An 11,676-nucleotide genomic window follows, 5' to 3' on the forward strand; every position below is an offset into this window, starting at 1 on the left:
GGCCAGATTTATATAAAATAACAATACTCTTCCTTTTTTCCTTTTTTTTGTTAATGACAGTTTTATGAATAAAAAAACTGCATTAAATCTCGCAGCCGCCACTCTGAGTGACGTCATCGTCTCTGACATTCAACAGGAGCACCTCCTCGCCTCCTGTCACACACTGTGGAACATCAAGGCGTCCGGAAGATGGAGATGTGAGAATGAGGAGAGGGGTGTAGGGTGATGTGGGGTGTGTGTGGGGGTGATGTGAGGGGGTGTGGGGGGAGTGTGGGGGGAGTGTGGGGGGGTAAAGCACTCCTCTCATTTCTCTGGGGATCAGCCTCTTTTAGCCACAGCAGCAGGAAGCAGCAGCGGATTCTGTAAAACGAGGCAACAAAACACGAAAACACGTCTAGAAATGAAAAGAAAATGGGTTGTGTGTGTGTGTGTGTGCGTGTGTGTGTGTGTGTATGTGTGTGTGTGTGCTGTAAGAGGAGCTGTGGGAGGAGGGGAGGGATGGATAGATGGCTCCTTACTCATCAATGACCACCACAGAAATAGCCAGCAGGCCGACACATTGCAGCGACACCTTCAGAGTCTGTGTGACATTGTGTGCAGGATGAACACGTGTGTGTGTGTGTGTGTGTGTGTGTGTGTGTGTGTGTCAGTGAGAGGGGGAGATAAAGACAGACACACTGAGCGATGAGGTCATCGTAACGGTGTAAACACACCGCACAGGAGAAGTCAGACGATGAAAGATCTGATTTCTTTTTTGTTTCGTCATCTTCTTTTCCGGCTCAATTCTCAATTATTCTGCTCTGGGAAAGTGGAGAAAAGAAAAAGTCTGGCGACACCACAGACCCAGAAACGCGTGTCCCCTGCCCCCCCCCCCCCCCGTCCGTCCAGCAAGGCACTCGGCAAAATAAACGGCGAGGAAAACTAGGACGGTGCGATGCAGCTGCTCCCGCGGCGCCTCGCCGGTGGACGAGGACGTCTCCGAGGCTTCTTTCAGCAACACGTCGTCACTGAGTTCACGCGAATTAACCCGAGGCTTTGAGCAACTTTCTGCTGATAATAAATGTAATAAAAACTTCATTGTGGGGTAAGATAAGAAAACAGCTGTCATCAGTTCTGTGCATTCATAGAGTGTCATTGACACATAGAGAACATCAAATCAACCGTATAAATAAATGAAGATACGCACAAATATGAAGATGTAAACTATGCGGTTCCTCCTCCTGTTGTTATTTGACGTAGAAACATAAAAACAAAGAGAGGGAAGACAGATTTAACCCCACAGATGGACGAATAGAGGTTGATGAGCGAGACAGAAAGAAGGAAGAGAGCGAGAGGAAGCTGAACACTGCAGGGGGAGGCAGAGAGAGAGCGAGAGAGAGAGAGAGGGGAGGGAGAGAGACAGGGGAGGGGAGGGAGGAAAGGCTTAATTAATTCAGGCTGGATGGGAGGGATGAGGCTCCTCCGCCGTCGTGCTGCATGCGAGTGTCGAGCAGAGAGGACGACAGGGAAGCAGAAAGCAGCCCGAGCAAGAGAGCCGAGGGACACCCCCCCCCCCCCTCCCACCTCTCTCTCCCCCTCTCTCTCTCCCCCACACACACACACACACACAGCCCCCGACCCCCCCCCATCCCCCCGCACAGGGATGTTACATGGACTACAGCGGGAGCATCGCCGGCCAGAGGTAGGGAGGACTTTCTGTCCCATTTCTGTCTCCTTCTCTCGCCTGCATGGTGTGATGGTCCGTCTCTGCCGCTCCTCTCTCCTCCTGCACCTCCCTAAACGCGATAGTTTGAAACACTTCCCCCCTTTCTCCTCTCTTGCAGAAATCGTTTTTCTCTAATGTGTGAAAATGTGCCTTTTTTTTCCTCTCTCCAACTTCTCGACAATCGACTGCGTCCGAGGCAGACGTGTTTTGTGGTGAGAGCTTTCGACATTACAACTTGTCATGTAGTTGAGGATGTTAGAACCCTGCGCGTGTGTGTGTTTATGTAGAGATAGAAGGCAAAGCGCGTCAGACTCCTTGTGCCTGAACGATCCAATCCAACACAACGTGAGATCTGCACCGTAGTCGAGTCAGTTTCAAGGAATCACCTGCCGCGGTCACTCTTTCCTGGAAGCCAACCGATCAATAATAAGCCTTTTGTTTGTGTTGCGAGGGTAATGCAATGAGCTGCGTGACCTTTGCTGGGGAGTTGCAAAGAGAAGGGCAGAACTCTTTTTGATGAACATCTCTCATAAGCAGGTGCTGAGCTCTTTTCAACATTAACAAGTGACTGACCAACAACGCGTTGAGGCCTGAAATGTTTGCTGCGAGGTTTAATTCTGATGCAGTTTGGGCTTATTGAGAATACGCCGCGCGTCTCGCTGTCACCAGGCGAGGGCACAGAGTCGGCGGAAGAGGATCCAAAGGTCGAGGGAGGCCGAGGAGGACCCGAGTTAGCACGTTCTGTGGCCTGTGGCCCCCCCCCCCGATGATGACGGCGGTCCCCGGGGGCCGTCAGACGGCGATTCCTCACGCGGGTTAAGAGGGGAACAATGGCCGTGTCCCAGATGTGTGCGACTCAAATTGATTCCCCTCACGATTTACGCACTGACCCGAATAGTAGATAACCTGGATTACCGGACACCTCTTTGAGCGTTTTAGATAACAAACGCATAGTCGACATCTTTTCAATCCCAAATCACTGCGCAGTAAACAATAGCGACGCTTTTATCCGTTAATCTTTTTAACGTCATGAAGGTGTTTGCTCACATTATTTCACTCCCAGGTAAAAAACAAACACGGGGAGGCTGATGATGGAGCGATAAGTCCGTTCCCGCAGCGCTTGAACGGTATAAATAGACCTGGTTTTGTGCTGAATGTAAATATTAGTCCAATATTTACTCTCTTTTAGCTCTGCTTCTTCTCTCTGCTGACTCCTATGGGAAACGTCTGCCTCTTAAATGCCAAATGCCGTGTCTGATGTGCGGCACGGCGCAGGTAGTGTACACAAAGCTTTTATCTGACAGCAGCTGCAGCTTGAACGCGTCATGAACGCCACTGTCACATCTGACTTTCGTCTTTCACTGCAAACAGTCCCATTGTTAATCGGGAAGTCGCCCGATTTGTCCCCGACAGTCTAAAATTGACGTGACGTAACACAGTACAAGACTTTCTTTAAGTACGCGTTTGAGCCGATATGGTATCTGAGAAAAAAAAACGGCTATTCGTTCAGTGGCCTTCAGGTCTCGCCCTCTTAATCCCACAGATTCTGCGCACCAAACCGACTGCGGTGCTCTTGTTTGTCTCAAAATGACGGACCTGGAGTAACATGAAATGCCTTCACTGGAATGTAGAGTTGGGAGTGTTTGCGATGGCGTTCAAGGAGGTTCAAGTCCCCCAAAAGGATGAGATCTTTACAAGAGATCTGTAAAAGGTTTATATCGTGCATTCTTTAAAGCACTGGTGTGTTAAACAGCTAAATGATGATGACTGTTTCCCAATAAACGTCTTGAGACGATTCAAAATGTGATAATTGAGGTTCAGATGGTTCCTTGGTTGGTTGCCTACTCTGGACCATCGGATGTGAACAATTTAAGAAGCCTCTCATCGCCTATTTGTTTGCAGAGCGGCAGTCGGGGAGCCGGACCCGGCACATTCCCGCTTGGGGGCCCATAAACACCCCGGTGGTATTTGTGGGTCTCCATCCTCAGCGGGTGGGAGAACAGCCAGCCTCGGCCTCCATGCGAGCCCGGCCTGCAGCAGGGGCTGATCCGCCGGCGTCTCACACGCCAGCGTGCGCGGCGTGTTGTGCGCGCAACTTCTGTAGATGACTAACTGGCTGAGGAAGATCTGCCCGAGAAAGCAGAGGGGGAAACTGATGAGATGGAAAAGAAACCATTGCAGAGAAAATCACATTCAAAAAAAAAAAAAAAATCACCTTGTGGAAACAGTGAGCCGTGATAACGAGGGCGAGGCGAAGATAGTCCAGAGCGTGTGTGTGTGATTTTCTGCACTGTATAGTGTGTATTGTCAAGTCTCGACCAGGGATTAGCAGCACTCCTTTTATGGGCAGAGAAGAAGCTCAGGCTGCGGCTCCTCAGGTTAAACCGTGCGGTTAATTCCCTGAAACAACACGGGCCTCTAAATGTTTCCTGGGCTGTATCTTCGGCCCCGTGGTGCGATTAGATGCCCCCTCTGAAAACCTCACGCACAGCAGGAAAGCAAAAACTCCAAAAAAAGCCCTCCACTTCGGCAGGAATGTTCTCCACTGAATAAGGCGTATTTATTTTGGGACTGAATTAGCTCGTGATTTGGAAAGGGCACTTTGCCTCTGCTGTGGTGGTCAATGCAAAGTCCCACCCATGGGATTCAAGATTTTTTTTTTTTTTTCAGCCACGGCGTTATATAAGCAACAGGGTCACGCGAGGCGGAGAAACGCGATAACTCGCGAAAGTCGTCGTGGTGACAAAGTTTGTGGTACATTTGAACGAAATACGACCCAGTCCAGACGAGGACGGGACAGGACGGGTAGGACGGCCTTCCGGCCCCGTCCCTTCTGACCTTCTTTTTTCCCCCCTTCCTCCCGACACAATAACCGCGGCCGGAGGGGCTTTGTCACGTAACCGCGTGTCGTTTTGGGGCACTTGTTGTAACGACTGTCGCCCAGAGGAAACAACTCCACAGCAGTTAATACGGAACTTCACAAACAGCAAAAAACACTTGTTCCGATGTGGTGAAATAGATCCTTTAAAGGGAGCGTTGTAGCGATTGCTTCGGACTTTGGATCCGCTGAGTCTAGGCGGCTCGGGGCTCTTCCGCTGGGGCGTCAGGGCTCGAGAGGCTCTGAGCGCTTCGCTCACGCTCTCTTCTGCAGACTGAGCTCAACCGAATAACCCGGAGTTACTTATGATGATCAAATCCTCGATGTCAATGACCTTTCTTTATTGTTGGAGCCTTTTCCTTTTTTCTTGACCACCCTAGAACGCCTAGCAAGCCTTCGACGGGCGCTTATTTGTCCGAACAAAGCGGAGGAGCCGTGCCGTGGGACTCGGGGTGATCGAAGAGACGGAAGGAGGGCGAAAGACCCGCGGGCACTTCAGACGCTTGATTTCGTCCTTTCACAGAATGTGACGACGGGAGCAAAAAGGGAGGATTTCAGGCACACAAAACACATTTTCACATATAGGTCAGAGGAACATGCAGAGCAGACACACTGTACTGCATCGCCAAACTGATCATTGTAATGAGGGGAAGGAGAACTTTGTTCTATTTTTATCTCTTCTGAAACTCGTTTACATGCGTCTGTGTTCATGAGACTCATTATTTCACTCACGCGGTCTGTTTATGTCTGTATTCCACTCGTCTCCCCCCTCGCAAAAAAAAAAGCCCTGTGGTCTGATGGACAAATATTTTTAACCCAGCTGGCGACCTCCAGCTGGTCCGGATGGAATTTGCATTCTCTATTGAACAGCACGAGGAGACCCGGGCGGAAATAACGCCGCTCGGACAGCGCGCTGTAGCTCGGGTTCCCACGAGGCGATTCCTGCTCTTCGGCCCTTTGAGGGATTCCTGCTCGTCTTCAGACCACTTGTCAGCTGACTCAACCTTCAACTCGTCATCGCTCACCAGGCCGCATCCAAAGCCGCGAACCCCCTTTAAACCTCCACGGTTAGTCTTACTTTGTACGATTGAAGCACAGGTGCCTCGTGAAGTGTGATGTCGCTGTCGGAGGTATGATAAAAACCGTGTCCCTAGAATCAACCCTAACTAACCAACACATTGTTTAAGTGTGAGCGGGGGCCAATCGCTAAGCTACCAACAGCAACGGGTCTGAATTCAGCAGGCGCGCGGGATGTGACAATCATCTCATTGCTGGTGCGGCTTCCTGCCGGCCGGCGTGGAGAGCAGCGGAGGGAGTCCGTGTCGAGCTATCAGGACCTCCGCACTCTCTTCCTGTAGCGAGGAGCCGGCCTCGCCCGCAGCATCCTGCTCGACACCCCCACCCGCCCCCCGCCGAGGACTGTCCCTCAGAGGCCTCCTGTTCGGCATCTTGCTTCAAGTTTTGTCATTGTGCTCAGGCTTTTACTTAGACAGGATTATGGGAGCGCTGCGGTTTCTGTTTACGCCCCCTCCTCTTCACCGTTAACATCATCATCATCAGCAGCAGCAGCAGCAGCAGCAGCAGCAGCAGCAGCAGCAGCCTAATTTGGCAGCGATGGTGTCTCCGCTTGCTTTATGTCTTTTAGTTTTACTCAAAGGGATTTTTGTGAGGAGACGACACACGTCTTTGTCATGGTAACCGGGTTTTCATGCACGTTCTGACGCCTCAAACCAAACGTATTTACGTTCACCTGACATGGACGTCCTGCGGTCTTCACGGCTTGGGTGAAAACGCAGATTGTGAATATTATCTGATCATTCAAACGCCTTCAGGGCGCGGACAGATGGATTAACACAATGATTGAGCGAAATAAGAACAGAAACATATATTAAAGGGAATAACTGATACTGCAGGTCGGGTTCCTCAGTACATATTTTGTTATTTAGATTAGAACGCCTGTTGTCCGATACAACATCCCATTTGTGATTGCAATAAGCATTTTTTTTTTTTACATTGGAAGCAAAAGTCTATTTTCCCCTGCAACATATAAGCAGAGAAGTCATTATATAATGAAGATAAACCGACACAGATTCTAATGCGACGTGTCTCTCTGTCATTAGTTCATTGTTTAGTCAATAGACTTGTCTGGTGCTGCGGTGGACATGAAGGTGTAAATATCCCCTCTCGCTGGCTCCGTCTCTTTCTTTCTTTAGACCAGGAGGCTCAGACAACATCACACAACCGATTGTCCGATGGCTCCGATCTACTCGCACTCGCGTGTCATTGAGAAGAACTTCTGAACTGGAGAGAGTTCCAGGCTTCTAGCGCCAACACACATTCGCACCCGAAGCAGCCGGTGGGGGACGGACGACAGGAGGAATTCTTATATTTGACGTACAGATACGAGAGCGTTACTGGTCTGTTTATTCATCTCAGACTCATCTACCAGGCTTTCTGAAGAAGGAGAACATATCCATCGCCTCCACACGGCCCTCAGCATGGAGACGGCTGAGCTAGCAGCTAACAGTGCTAACGGCGCTAACCCAAGATGCTTGAGAAGCAAGGAGCGACTTTAATCTGCGCTCAGGTTGACGTTACTGCACTAAAACGTTGACATTGCTAATAGTTGTTTCTGCTCATTGATGCTGTGAATATTGCGTGTTGATATACACGTTGTGTGTATGTGACTTGTATGAAACTCAGCTGCCATCCTGTATGTAAATTCGACTATGGTTTGCGGTAAGAACAGAAAAACAGGACGTGTAGTCACATCTGTTCATAGTAACCGTAGCGATCCCTCCCTCTCTCCGCCTGCACCTCTTTGTCATGCGCTGCGGTGACGTCATAGTTGCCGGGCAACATCCTGAGCAAAACAGAGTCCCTCTCTGCGCTGAGGAGAGGCCCTGCACGCTTGATTGGCATGTGCTCCTCTCTGCGTTTACCTGTCACCCACTCACAGTACATATAAATATGTATATATATATATATATATATATACACACATATATAGATCTCCGCCTGTTCTTCCACTTTGCACTAAACACCCGCAGCGCAATAGCTCATCCCACCGGCTGTCTTTCATGTAGAGAAAGTAAGAACACTGCTTCACCGTTAGAGCCTGGTTGATGGTGTGAAAGGAAAATGGAAATGGTGGAGATATTATTCATTTTCGGTTCTAATTAGCAACACAATCTGAATAGATTTTAACGTGAGTTAGATTCAATTCATCATCCACCCTCTATTTATAATATAGTTTCTTTTTACTTTTTTTTCCTATGGAGCAACGTGACTAACAATTCAATTTCATCGCGCATCAACAAATGCAAAACCATGCAACCATTTAACTTAAATATTTAAATTGGACTATATTTGGCATTTAGGCCACTAAATAAATAAATGAATAAATTAAATTATTATTTCAGCCAAGAATGTATTCCATGAGGCGTTGAAACAGCTTTTAGCCATTAATGTCACCCAGTTTAATTAAACAGCTGTTGAATCAACCAAATGATTAAAATCTTTACATCTTGTTGTCATGGTCACTTAACTCGGAAATTCGTAAAATAAAAATAATGTAGTTTATATTGTGACGCAAACGAGGCACGTGACCGTAAACAACCACTGAAGAGGCGTGAACATGCGAAACGCGTCACATCTGAACCGCATTGGGATGGAAAGCCTTGCTGGAGCTGCGCCAGCACGTTGCCACGGCAACCGCATGTTCAACGGAAACCGGCTGCCGGTGGCAGGACGGCCTCAGAAAGTATCGACTTAGAGCCTAAAACAATGTCGTTGATTCTTTACAGTAAGAATATGAGTCCATACATTGTTGTTTAAAAGTCAGATGCCGTCTTCCATGAAGATTTGAAGATCGAGTGGTTTGCTCTCAGTGAGGGAGGGACGAGGAGTTTTGCAGATGCAGAGTGGAGATTGCGAATCAGGATGTAGGGTTTGACCATGTCCTGGATGTAAGCTGGACCCGATCCATTCACAGCATGGTACGTGAGCACCAATGTTTTGAACTGGATGCGGGCAGCCACCGGTAGCCAGTGAAGAGAGCGGAGGAGTGGAGTAGTGTGGGAGAATTTAGGAAGGTTCAAGACCAGTCGAGCTGCTGCTTTCTGAATGAGCTGCAGAGGTCGAATGGCGGTAGCAGGGAGACCTGCCAGGAGGGAGTTGCAGTAGTCCAGGCGGGAGATGACAAGAGCCTGAATCAGTACCTGCGCTGCCTTCTGAGTGAGAAGGGGACGTATTCTCCTGATGTTGTAGAGCGTGAATCTACAGGATTGTGTTGTCGCAGTAATGTTGGGAGACAGGGAGAGTTGGCTGTCAAGTGTCACGCTGAGGTTCCTAGCGGTCACAGCAGGCTTTAACACGGAGTTGCTAAAGTTCTCAAGGCGAGGTAGCCAGGGTCAAAAAACAATGTCTTTACTTCAGGCAGGGGTTCGGTACACGGGTATTCAGACAGCATGCGGTTTAATCCAAAACGGTGGGCAAAGATTCACAGGTAGACAGAAACACGGGAAGACACACTCGGGTAACTCGCTGATAAGCTCATGAAATCAATAGAGACAAACTGGCACAGAAAAAGCAGTCGTCACGGACTAAATACACAGGGGAACGAGACACAGGTGGAACCAATAAGGGCGGGGCCTGCAATCAACGAGGGCGGTGGCACACAAGGAGGGAGGTGTCTGAAACGAGAGGCAGGGTGAATGACAGGAAACTCAACAGAAAACAAACAATGACCTAACACCCCAGTCTGGGTGTTACACTGGGTCGGAGAATCTTTTCCCGGGGAGAGAAGTAGTTCAGTCTTGTCTGGGTTGATTTTCAGAGAGATGTCAGTCAGACAGGCAGAGATCCGTACCACCACCTGGGTGTCCGAGTGAGGGAAGGAGAGAATTAGTTGGGTGTCATCGGCATATCTGCGGTAGGAGAAACCATGCGAGCGAATGACAGCGTCGGGAGAGTTGGTGTAGAGCGAGAAGAGGAGGGGGCCCAGAACGGAACCCTGAGGAACTCCAGTAGCAAGTTTCTGACACAGATCCTCTCCAGGTTACCTGGTAGGTGCGGCCGTCAAGGTAGGATGAGAGAAGGGAGAGAGCAGAGCCTGAGACACCAAGTTCCTGAAGGGAGGAAATATGGTTCTGGTGGTTGACTGTGTCAAATGCAGCAGAAAGGATGAGGACAGAGGAGAGAGAGGCGGCTCTAGCAGTGTGGAACCAGCCTGACTGGTGGGGGTCTAGGAGGTTGTTACGGTGGAGATAGGAGGACAGTTGGTTAAAGATCTCACGTTCAAGAGTTTTGAGAGACAAAAAGGGAAGAAGAGAGACCGGTCTGTAGTTGTTTTCTTCAGAAGGGTTGAGGGTAGGTTTCTTCAGGAGAGGGTTGACTCTTGCCTCCTTCAGAGAATTGGCAAAACAGCCAGATAACAGAGCGTTGTTGATGAGACAGGTGAGGAAAGGAAGAAGGTCAGGTGCGATAGATTGTAGAAGATGTGATGAAATGAGGTCAAGAGGGCAGGTGGCCGGACGGGCGAAGGTTACTAGGGTAAGAACTTGGTTAGGAGACAGGGGGGGTGAAAGAGGGAAGCGACGGCGATCGAGGTGAAGTCGGTGGGACTCGAGTAGTAGGAGGTGGGTTTGAGAAAGAGAAGCGTATGTCAGCTATTTTCTTGCTAAAGTAGTTGAGTCTCCCAGGAGAAGGGAGAGGGGGGAGGAGGACCGGGGGGTTCGTGGAGGTTGGAGAAGCTAGAAAAGTGTTTATTTGGGTTAGAAAATGAAGACTCAATTCTGGATTGGTAGAAAGAGCTTTTGGCAGCAGAGATAGAAGCAGAAAAATATTGAAACTCGAGCAGGTTGTTTATAGTCACGCCATCTCCTTTCCGATGCTCGCTAACTAAAATTAAAACAATATCAATTCAGTGCTTTGGATATTCTTCTTCTGCATCCTCGTTGTCCATCTTTAACATTACATGGAGATGTCAGAAAATATGAATGATCACTTTACTCAACGGTTGACTGTTTTCTCTCTCTCTCTCTCTGCAGGGAAGACGTCTCTAGTTGGAACCCGCTGAGAGATTCACTGTGAGGGACAATCAAACCCGTTCAGTTTTGTACATTTGCCATTCACAGACACAGATTCTAAACTTGGAGCACCTTCCCCCCGCCGCCTTTCGGCTAAACACTGAACATCAGCATCGTTTTTCCGCATCAGTCGGTTTGACTCGACTCTCCACCTCTCGAGTGCTCTCAGTGCGCCTGTTCTGAAGAGGAGGAGATGACGCCTCAGAACCTCCTCGCCGCGGCCTCGATACGCAACCTGACCCGAGGATAACCTTTGACCCCCCCCCCCCCCCGACGCACAACCCCCCCCCCAACATCCTCCCAACACCCCCCTGTCTCCAGGCAGCATGGGAGACGGGAGCTGGGTTTGTTTGAGCCCAGCTGAGTTCACCCAGCTGCAGCAATACAGCGAATGTGAGTACCCATGTGTGTGTGTGTGTGTGTGTGTGTGTGTGTGTGTGTGTGTGTGTGTGTGTGTGGACGGCTGATGCTGCTCTAAAGCTGCAGTTTGTTAAACCAAATGATGTGGTATTCAAGCCTCTAGTCTGCCAGTCAAATTTCACACACTTCAATGTAGGTTTGCCGTCCCGGAAACCACAATCATCACTAACAAGTAATACGACGCGCTGCTGAACACGTGCACTAATAATAAATTCATTTAGAAATGCGATTATTTTACTTTCATTACTTTTTATTTAACTTATTCCTCCCAATTGTAGCTAATCAATTCACATTTCCTATGTGGAAATGTGATAGCTTTGTAAAACGATTACTGCAGCGTCACCCGATGTGTTTGGCATCATATTGTTCTTCCATGTTTTTTAAATTTATTTTGTTTGCGCGATGAGCCCGGCCGCTTCCTCCTCCCTCGCCAACGCCCCCATTTGTTTAGTCAAAGGAGCATCTGTCCTCTCGTTCCTGATGATGAAAAGTGTTTCTCACGCGAGCTGCTCAATGGAGGCGTTACGCAATCACGTGAAAAGCAACGTTTGATTAAGCGATGGGCAGCGGCATCGGTAAGGGTT

At 49.1% G+C, this 11,676-nt stretch overlaps 1 long non-coding RNA gene across 1 annotated transcript; it reads left to right on the top strand.

Annotated features, from left to right (window-relative positions):
• Nucleotides 1-1,458: 1,458 nt before the first annotated feature.
• LOC144388773 (uncharacterized) lies at nt 1,459-10,929 on the top strand. The gene is made up of 2 exons (XR_013453017.1): nt 1,459-1,681; nt 10,634-10,929. It is a non-coding gene; the product is annotated as an uncharacterized LOC144388773 (long non-coding RNA).
• The last annotated feature ends 747 nt before the right edge of the window (nt 10,930-11,676 follow it).

The sequence above is a fragment of the Gasterosteus aculeatus genome, chromosome 16, assembly GCF_964276395.1.
Source record: "Gasterosteus aculeatus chromosome 16, fGasAcu3.hap1.1, whole genome shotgun sequence".
NCBI lineage: Eukaryota > Metazoa > Chordata > Actinopteri > Perciformes > Gasterosteidae > Gasterosteus > Gasterosteus aculeatus.